Raw genomic sequence first — 10,907 nt, forward strand, 5'->3', positions numbered from 1 at the left:
CACTTTCCACAAAACAGATACTAAAATAACCTGTTATACCATTAGTCACAAATACAGTCCTTGAGTTTTTTGCCCATACGCAAGAGTATTTGTCTAAAACATGTATTCTTTGTAGCAGCTAGCCCCTGCCACCACCGTGCTTGGCTGAGTTCACAAATCTGTTGTAACCTGTGCCTTCCCTGTCACTTCTCTGGCTCTCCTCTCCTGCTAAGCTTTGTGTCCTAATTAAAATATTCTGCCACTGCCATAGTTACTGCTGCTACTGGAACCACCATAGCCACCTTAGTTTCATGGTTTGGCAGAGTATTAGCCTCTACCACCATAGGGGCCAGAGCTTCTGTCTTCAAAGTTTCCTGCCTTCATGGGTCCAAAATTTGAAGACTGATTGTTGTAACTGCCAAAATCGTTGTAGCTTCCACCACCTCCAAAATTGCTTCCATCATTATCAAATGCATTATAGCCATCCCCTCTGCCACCGTATCCACCACCACCACGGCTGCCATCAAAGCCACCAGGACGATTAAAGTTTCCTCCACGACCAAAGTTGTCATTCCCACCGAAACCACCTCCACGACCACCACCAAAGTTTCCAGAACTACTTCGACCTCTGTGGCTGGATGAAGTACTCACCATCTCTTGCTTTGACGGGGCTTTCCTAGCTTCTCAGTTGTGGCCATTCACAGGATGGTATTTCTTTTCTTTTTTTTTTTTTTTTTTTTTTTTAAGACGGAGTCTTGCTCTGTCCCCCAGGCTGGAGTGCAGTGGCGCGATCTCGGCTCACGGCAAGCTCCGCCTCCCGGGTTCACGCCATTCTCCTGCCTCAGCCTCTCCGAGTAGCTGGGACTACAGGCGCCCGCCACCACGCCCGGCTAATTTTTTGTATTTTTTAGTAGAGACGGGGTTTCACCGTGGTCTCGATCTCCTGACCTCGTGATCCACCCGCCTCGGCCTCCCAAAGTGCTGGGATTACAAGCGTGAGCCACCGCGCCCGGCCACAGGATGGTATTTCTGAATGACAGTCTTATCCACAGTCACGGTTGTCAAAGGTTACAAAGGCAAAGCCCCTTTTCCTGTCACTGCCTCGGTCAGTCATGATTTCAATCACTTCATTTTTTCCACACTGTTCAGGATAATCTCTTGGGTGATGATCTTCAGTGTCTTCTTTAAAGCCACCAACAAATATCTTCTTCATAGTTAAGTGGGCACCTGGTCTTTGAGAGTCTCCTCTTGAGACAGCTCTCTTTGTCTCCACAACTCTTCCATCCACCTTGTGTGGCCTTGCATTCATGGCTGCATCCACCTCCTCCACAGTGGCATATGTGACAAACCCACAGCCCCTGGGGCGCTTGGTGTTTGGATCTCTCATTACCACACAGTCTGTGAGCATTCCCTGTTGCTCAAAATGGCCCCTCAGGCTCTCATTGGTTGTTTCAAAGCTCAATCCTTCAATGAAGACTTTCCTCAGCTGTTCAGGCTCTTTAGGAGACTCTGACTTAGACGTGAGGGCAGGGAGAAGAGAAACTTTAACGATACTTCTTCGGTGGCGTCCATGATTTTCCATGGGAAAAAAAAGGGAGAGAAAAACACTCAGATCCCTGATGATCCGTGGAGTCACCATATCAGTTTGGAAGTAAACTTTTTTCTGCACTTCAGGCCAATGTTCTGTATTTTGGTTTCTGATTGCTTTCAAATCTGCAGCCAAACAAACCCTAACTTATACACATTGCTCTATAAATCTTTCCCCATCGCTCAATTATGGTAGAACTAGACACAGAGAAAACTGGATTTGCTCTGAGCTAAGGCCTCCTCATCTAACATAACTGTTAACTCAGATGTATTCCATTAAACTTAATGTTTTTCTGTTTTTGGGTTTTGTTTTAGAGACAAGGTCTTGTTCTATCACTCAGGCTGGAGTGCAGTGGGGCTGTCACAGCTCACTGTACTCTGAAACTCCCGGGCTCAAGTGATCCTCCAACCTCAGCCTCCTGAGTAGCTGGGACTACAGGTGCACACCACTGTATCACCCTAATTAAAAAAAAACTTTTTTTTTTGGTGGAGATGGGATCTCACTACATAGCCCAAGCTGATCGCGAACTCCTGGCCTCAAGTGATTCTCTTGTGAGTTGCTGGGATTACAGACACAAGCCACAGCACCCAGCCAAACTTAATGTTTTAAAATGAAAAATGTTCAACTTCCAAAACTCTTTTCCCTTAGGTCTGTCCTTGCTATACAATCAACATCTCCTCTGCCTTCTTAATTGATTGGCTACTCAAATATAGCAGTTTCTTGGTTCTTAAAAGTAGTGTTCTGGCCAGGTGCTGTAGCTCACACCTGTAATCCTAGCACTTTAGAAGGCCGAGGCTGATCACTTGAGCCCAGGAGTTCGAGATCAGCCTGGGCAACATGGCAAAACCCCGACTCTAAAAAAAATTACAAAAATTAGCCGGGCATGGTGGTATGTGCCTGTAGTCCCAGCTACTTGGGAGGCTAAGGTGGGAGGATCACTTGAGCCTGGGGAGATTGAGGCTGCAGTGGGCTGTGATTGCGCCACTGCACTCCAGCCTGAGTGACAGGATGAGACCTTGTCTCAAAAAAAAAAAAAGTAATGTTTTGTTCATATGGTTTGCAAAAAAGGATTTGGAGAAGGCTAGAAAAGATCTGAAATATTGAATGAGTAACAGTCACTGAATGCTGGAAAAAGCCCAGCCTTGTTACCTTCTCTGATCTCTGAAAATACATCAGCAATTGCAGAGCTAGTGCTGGTGAGCTACAGTGAGCTGTCACCATTGATGTAGTCATTATTAGAAGATCACAGTATATGCACAGAAGTTCAAATATTGTTAACAGGTCTACATTTAAAAGGTTTCTTATGTAATTTTACAGCTGATAAATCAACCCCTGATGACACAGTGAAATAGGACCAGGATATTAAAGCATTTAAACATAGGTTTTTAATTTATTAACCAAACATTAGGACACTTCCTCAGTCTCTTTTCATATTTAAAAAAAGGAAAAGAAAAAAATACGTGCGGTAACAAAGAAAAGTATTAAGGTTTCTTTCAAAGATGCAGTTTGATTTCTAATATTCCAAACCTTTGAATTACATAATGAAATGGGAGCTAATAAAAAAGAATGCATACCTAACAGATTGAATATTTTTTATATGATTAATAATTCTCTATTAAAGCAATCTATTAACTTTTATTTTAAAGAGATGTGAGTGATCGAGTTATTAGATCAGCACCCTCAACTTTGGGCCAAATGAGAAACTCCTATAGATTTTGTAATTCTGGACATCTCGTGAGCTGCTGTTCATTTGCTGATGAGGTGTTTAAAGAATTGCAATGCACTAAATTATACATGTAAGAGCAAAATGTTAATCAAAACACTGCGGCCAGACATGGTGGCTTACACCTGTAATCCCAGCACTTTGGGAGGCCGAGGCAGGTGGATCACTTGAGGTCAGGAGTTCGAGACCAGCCTGGCCAACATGATGAAACCTTGCCTGTACTAAAAATAGAAAAATTAGCCTGGTGTGGTGGTGTGCACCTGTAATCCCAGCTACTCGGGAGGCATGAGAATTGCTTGAACCTGGGAGGTGGAGGTTGCAGTGAGCCAAGATCAAGCCACTGCATTCCAACCTGGGTGATGGAGTGAGACTCCGTCTCAAAAATAATAATAATAATAAAATAAAAATAAAAAACAAAAAAACTACAAATCTTACACTTTCAAGACATTTATGGAAAATAATTCCTAATAAAGAAGGCATAGGGGATATGTAAAATTCTTCTTTATATCTTAGTCTTTGAGGAAATACTTTAAATTTCAACAATCATAGACAGTGAAAAATAACTCTCAGATGCCTATTCTTTGCACTCTGTTAGATGCTCCCTTTATGTGTTCATATATGTTTTATTGCAGATTGTATTTTCCCAAAGTGGCTGAAACAATATCTGCTATTCCAAGTGCTCTTTTTATAAAGTGACCTTAACATTTGTCTTACGGATAAGTGGAGTTTATGTCTTTTCCCCTTAAACTTAGGCAAACACTTGCGACTGTCTCAATAAGAGAGTACTGGAGAGTGATGTTACGTAAATTTTGAGGCTAGATCACAAAAATGCCATGTTTCATCTTGCTGTCTTGGGACACTCCATACAGGAATTCAGCTGTATGCTATAAGGAAGCCCGCACTCACCCATGCAGAGACCACATGGTAGGTGTCCTGGTTAAAACCCAGCATGCTGCTGGGCGCAGTGGCTCACGCCTGTAATCCCAGCACTTTGGGAGGCCAAGGCGGGCAGATCACCTGAGGGTAGGAGTTTGAGACCAGGCTGGTTAACATGGTGAAACCTTGTTCCTACTAAAAATACAAAATTAGCTGGGCATGATGGTGCATGCCTGTAACCCCAACTATTCGGGAGGCTGAGGCAGGAGAATTGCTTGAACCTGGGAGGCGGAGGTTGCAGTGAGCCGAGATAGTGCCATTGTACTCCAGCTTGGGCAACCAGAGCAAAATTCCATCAAAAAAAAAAAAAAAAGCCGGCATCCTCTGCCAGATAAGTAAGTGAAGTCATATCCAGGTGATTCCAGCCCCCAATTGTTGAGTTACCCACAGCCTTTGAGTCTTCCTGACTGAGGCTTCACATATGGTGGAGTGAAGACAACCATCCATATCCACTGTACCCAATCTGAATTCCTGACCCAGAGAATCTGTGAGCATAATAAAAAGGTCATTTTATGCCACTAAGTTTTCGGGTAATTTGTTACACAACGATGGTAACTGGAACATATATGTTACCTACAAGCTATATTAATGACAATATTTTCAATTTCTTATAAATTTCCCCTGGATAAAACCATACAATAAGCCTCATGTATTTTCAAAGTAGTCTTCAAATGTGAAAGAAGAATAATAGCAAATGACCCTAAAGGGAACCAAGATATGAAAAAGTTACAATTCATATATTAATAGAATCACATGACTTTTCATTGGCCAGAATTAAGACCTTTTGCCTTTCAGAATTAGCCTTTTCCTCAAAATCCATGTCCTCAAACAAATTAGTCCCACTTAGTTTTTTCTTCAAATTGTTATCTTTCTGAGTAGTCTCTTTCTTGAGTTCTATATCCTTGACTCTCAGTCTGCTGAGCTTTTTTTTTTTTGAGATGGAGTGTTGCTCTGTTGCCCAGGCTGGAGTGCAGTGGCATGATCTCGGCTCACTGAAGCCTCTGCCTCCCAGGTTCAAGCAATTTTCCCACCTCAGCCTCCTGAGGAGCTGGGATTACAGGTGCACACCACCATACCTGGCTAATTTTTGTATTTTTAGTAGAGACAGCGTTTCACCATGTTGGCCAGGCTGGTTTTGAACTCCTGACCTCAGGTGATCCACCTGCCTCGGCCTCCCAAAGTGCTGGGATTACAGGGGTGAGCCACCACACCTGGCCGAGCTTTTCTGCTTAGACATTCCACCATTCTCTCAAACTTAGTGGTCTCAAACCAAACCCATGTCTTCTTTGAAAATCTGAATCTTCTGAGAGAGTAACAAAGCAAATGATGCAAAATGTTAAAACCTGGCGAATCTCCTAAAAGATAAACAGGAATGTTTCTTTGTAAGATTCTAGCAACTTTTCTGTAAGCTTCTAATTATATTTCAAAATAAGGAGCATGTTAAAACAGAAAAGAAAAGGGATAAGGACTGGAAACAAGAGCTGAATTTACTACACAGCTCTCTAATTCTGGTAGTAATGTCTGTTGTTACTGGTGCTTAAATACTTCAGAGTAATCCTTCATTCCAGATTTCCTCAGCTCTTCTAATTCATCAATATTAACTGGTCTTTCTTTTTTGCTATCTGTAGTTAATATTTCTATTTCTCTCTTCCCAAAACCCAGCACCCCTCCTTATGCTAAAAGTGTCAAGATTTTCCTCTGGAGAGCCATTCTTCTCCAGTTTTAGATTTTACATAAGGGTGGGATTCAAGAATGAAAATGCAACCCAGGTATAGCGTCTTGCAGATGGTCAACAAAGGAGTAGCAAGTTCCTTTAATAAAGTTTAAGTAGTTAAGAAAAAGTCCTAACTGATCTTGCTGGTTTTGCTCTCTTTTACATTTTGCTTTAAAAAAATGTGCTTATTAGGACTTTATATACTTTATATAATATATATGTATGTGTATATATATATATGTGTGTGTGTGTGTACATCTTTTTTTCCTTGCTGAGTCTTACCTACTTCACCTCCTTAAAATGCCAACCCATGGGCTGGGTGCATTGGCTCACGCCTGTAATCCCAGCACTTTGGGAGGCCAAGGCAGGCAGATCACAAGGTCAGGAGTTCGAGACCAGCCTGACCAACATGGTGAAACCCTGTCTCTACTAATAATACAAAAATTAGCTGGGCATGGTGGCACGTGCCTGTAATCCCAGCTACTCAGGAGGCTGAGGCAGGAGAATCGTTGAACCCAGGAGGCAGAGGTTGCAGTGAGCCGAGATCGCACCATTGTACTCCAGTGCTCCAGCCTGGATGACAGAGGAAGACTTTGTCTCAAAAAAAAAAAAAAAAAATGCCAACCCATGGTTTATCAGATCTACAAAACTCAGTGCAATGTGCATCACCCCCTTTCTTCTTCCTTTTTCTCATTAACTAGCATCATTGCCCTCTTTGGCAACCACACAATTACCAGGTATTGCCGGAAAGATTCTATAATAGACTATTGGCTCTTCTGCTCACTTTTTCTTCTTGCTAAGCTTTTTTTTTTTGAGATGGAGTCTCGCTCTGTTGCCCAGGCTGGAGTGCAGTGGCATGATCTCGGCTCACTGCAGCCTCTGTCTCCCAGGTTCAAGCAATTCTTCCACCTCAGCCTCTCAAGTAGCTGGAATTACAGGCGTGTGCCACCACACCTGGCTAATTTCTTTATTTTTAGTAGAGATGGGTTTTCACCATGTTGGCCAGGTTGATCTCAAACTCCTGACCTCGGGTGATCTGCCAGCCTTGGCCTCCCAAAGTGCTCGGATTACAGGTGTGAGCCACGCACCCGGCCTTTTGCTAAGTTTTTAGGGACTGTTCTAATACCTTTTAACCATCCCTCCTCTTTTTTTTCTTTTTTCCCCCTTTTTTTTTTTTTTTAATAAATGAAGACTCTAGATTTGTTTTAGTTTTTCTTCTCACCTACAAGCTCCACTGGCAGGTTGAGGCCCTTGTATGGTATCCAGTGATAGACGTTGAATCCATCCTTACTGGTATTTGCTCCTTGGAGGTGAAAAAAATAAATGTTTTATAAAGCTCGAATTGGCCTTATCAAACAAAACATCTGCTAGATCAGTGAATGACTGGTGACAGCAGGAGACAGCAGTGCTGGCCTCTCCAATAGAAGTCACTGCAGTTAATGGAAGCTATTATGGGAAAATTCTGGCAAGAAGTTTTCTTTTTCTTTGTTTTTTTCTCCTTCAGACAGCTAAAATTTTTTTAAAGAAAAAATGTATTCAGTTGCTAGGGTAACTGTGGTTTCAAAACTACCATAACAAAAGCCAGATATCACATATCAAACTACCAAATTGTTAATTTGACTGGTATTTTAAAATAATTGCTTGAAAGAGATGTTTTCTCCTTATCTTAGCTATACAGAACAGAGAGAAAGGGAGATCAGGAAGAAAAGAAGAAAAAGGGAGAAAAAAAACTGATAGATTTGTTAAGAAATGTTTTTGCCTTGCTAAATATTTGTTGGAAGTAAAAATTCTTTTATGTTATGGATACATTTGCATGCAGGATTTATTCAGTCAGATTCAAAACATAAGGAGGATACTGGGTTATTCTGTTTTCAATTTCTCTTCCCGTATTTCAAGCCTTGCCTGGGTTTTAAGCGAACAGTTTTCCATGGGTACTTGGTAAAGGAACTGGTTACTTAGGGGAGTCAGGCATGTTCTGAAATCTTTTGTGAGTGATTGTGTTTTTTCTGTGTCTTGCTTTCCATCACTTGATTTAAAGTGAATATAATAAATCCATTAAGTGTTTGGACTCTGGAATCGGTCATATCTTAGATTAAATTCCTTTTCTATCCCTTACTAAATTCCTTTAACCTCTCTGAGTTTGTTTATTTATAAAAAGAGTAAGTCCAGGCAAAGTGTCTTACTCCTGTAATCTCAACACTTTGGGATGCCAAGGCGGGTGGATCGCTTGAGCCCAGGAGTTTGAGACCAGCCTGAGCAACATGGTGAAACCCTGTCTCTACTAAAAGTAAACAAATAAATAAATTGCTGGGCATGGTGGCGTGTTCCTGTAGTACCAGCCACCTGGGAGGCTGAGATAGGAGGATCCATTGAGCCCAGAAGGTCAGGGTGCAGTGAGCCATGATTGCACCACTGTTCTCCAGCCTGGGCGACAGAGTGAGACCTCGTCTCTAAATTAATTAATTAATTAATTAAAACTTTAAATATAAAAGAATATCAGCTGAGGGCTGTGGTGTGCATCTGTAGTCCCAGCTACTGGAGAGGCTGAGGTAGGAGGATCTCTTGGGACCAGGAGTTTGAGCCTATAGTGCGTTATGACCCCACCTGTGAATAGCAACTGGAGTCTGGCCTGGAAAACGTAGTGGGACCCTGTCTCTTAAAAAAACAGGGTGGGGGATTGGGGGGAGGGGGATATCAGAACAAATGACTGACTTACTTCAACAAATAAATTGCAAGGAAAGGAAAAGAGAGAGAGGAACCTATAGATTAAAAGACACTTGGGAGGTATATTAACTAAATGCAATGTGTGCATGTTTAGATCTGATTTGAAAAAAAAACTAAAAAAATCATTTTTGACACAACTGGGGAGACTTGAACATTGATTAGATATCTAATAATATTAAGGAATCATTTTAAATGTGTTTAGATGTAATTATAGAGTAACATGGTATTGGAGGATTTTTGGTGTTATTTTTTGACATTTTGATACATACCATAATATTTACAAATAAAATAATATAATATCTGAGATTTGCCTCAAAATAAGGAAGAGGGAAACGGATGGGATAGAGATGAAACAAGTTTGGCCATGAGCTGACAACTGTTGATATTGGGTGATGGAGATAGAGGGGTTCATTAAAATATTCTGTCTATTTCTAAATAAATACTTGATTTTTTTTTTCAATTTTCAGACAGGATCTTGCTCTGTCTCCCAGTCTGGAGTGCAGTGGTGCAATCATGGCTCACTGCAGCTTCGACCCCCCAGGCTCAATCTATCCTCCCATGCCAGCCTCCCCAGTAGCTGGGACCATAGGCACACACAACCATGCTCAACTAATTTTTGTATTTTTTTATAGAGACAGGGTTTTACCATGCTGCCTAGGCTTGTCTCAAACTCCTGGGCTCAAGGGATCTGCCCTGCCTTGGCCTCCCAAAGTGCTGGGATTATAAGCTTGAGCCACTGTGCCCAGCAGATATTTTCTACAATGAAAGTTTTTAAAAAGATATCAGTAAGACTCACATGGTAAGATTATTGTGTGGATTAAATGAGATGCTGTGTGTAAAGCACTTGGCAGAATGCCTGGTATATAATAACTGCTCAATAAATATTAGCTATTACTTTTAGAGACAAGGCCTCCTCTTCTCTCCTGCAGAACTATGAAAGCCAGACCATGAAATGTGTGGCTGACTAGAGCAGCTAACCTTACTCCTTCCAAATCAGGCAGCTGCAGGCTGTCATTGCATTCATCCTCATCCAACCTTGCTTCTGTACTAGGCCTTGTGCTTCCCACACACACACTAAAATTCTGTTTTATAGCGGCTGTTGGCTTTGCCTTTAGTTTCACAGTAAGTTTTAGCTGGGAATGCTATTTCAGTGGAAAATGGAAAGCAAGAACTTTTTTAGCTCAACTATTAATAAGTATGGAGCACATTGTTAGGAATTTTCCTATATAGTTTTATTTAACCTTCATAACAATCCTTCAAAGTCGAAATTATTAGCTTCGTTTTAGAGAGGAAGAAACACAAGTTTCAAGGCCCGCCTAAGGTCACAGGGCCTTAAGTGGTGGGCCTTAATTCACATCCAGCTCCTGAGAGCCCCAAAGGGCTTGTGCTTACCCAGGAGCCCTAGCTATCAGCTCTCTTGCCTTTCTTTTCCTTATCCTAGCTTAAAAACAACTGCCATCCAGAAAAGGTTAAGTTGACATTCCTAATCAAAAGAGTCTGGACCAGGCGCGGTGGTTCACGCCTGTAATCCCAGCACTTTGGGAGGCCGAGGTGGGTGGATCACGAGGTCAGGAGTTCGAGACCTGCCTGGCCAAGACAGTGAAACCCCGTCTCTACTAAAAATACAAAAAATTAGCCGGGCGTGGTGATGGGCGCGGTGACAGGCGCCTGTAATCCCAGCTTCTCGGGAGGCTGAGGCAGGAGAATCGCTTGAACCCGGGAGGCGGAGGTTGCAGTCAGCCGAGATCACGCCACTGCACTCCAGCCTGGGCGAAGGGGTGAGACTCTGTCTCAAAAAAAAGAAAAAAAAAAAAGAGTCTGACACCGTATTTTTCTGTCTTGTAGAGGCAGAGGCAGCACTGGTTTGCAGCCCAGTGGTAAGAGGTCTGCCCAACTGATGAGGAGAGTTACAGGCTTGGGAGTAGCTTGGGCCGGGCAGAGGGGAGGCTCTGAATGTAGTAATAGAAACTTAAGGTAAGAAGAAAGCAGGGAGGGATACCTTATACGAAAACTGTTCCATTCCGAAAATTAAAAACAGCCAGCTGCCATCAAATACCAAGGGCCCTTATATTCAAACTTCAGCTGTAATTTAGTTGGGAGGTTGCAATGGCACCCTAAACTGTCAAATGATGAGTTGACCTTAGAATCTTGCTTACATAAAGCCGGACAATTCCATTTAAGGGGGGTATCTGGTTACAACTGAAGTTATTGGTTGTTTATGTCCCACTTGTCCGGGAATGGAG

General features: G+C 42.2%; 1 pseudogene; it reads right to left on the minus strand.

Annotated features, from left to right (window-relative positions):
* Positions 1-225: 225 nt before the first annotated feature.
* LOC100596013 lies at positions 226-1,492 on the minus strand (annotated as a pseudogene).
* Positions 1,493-10,907: the final 9,415 nt, after the last annotated feature.

Source organism: Nomascus leucogenys, chromosome 22a (assembly GCF_006542625.1).
Source record: "Nomascus leucogenys isolate Asia chromosome 22a, Asia_NLE_v1, whole genome shotgun sequence".
NCBI classification, from domain to species: domain Eukaryota; kingdom Metazoa; phylum Chordata; class Mammalia; order Primates; family Hylobatidae; genus Nomascus; species Nomascus leucogenys.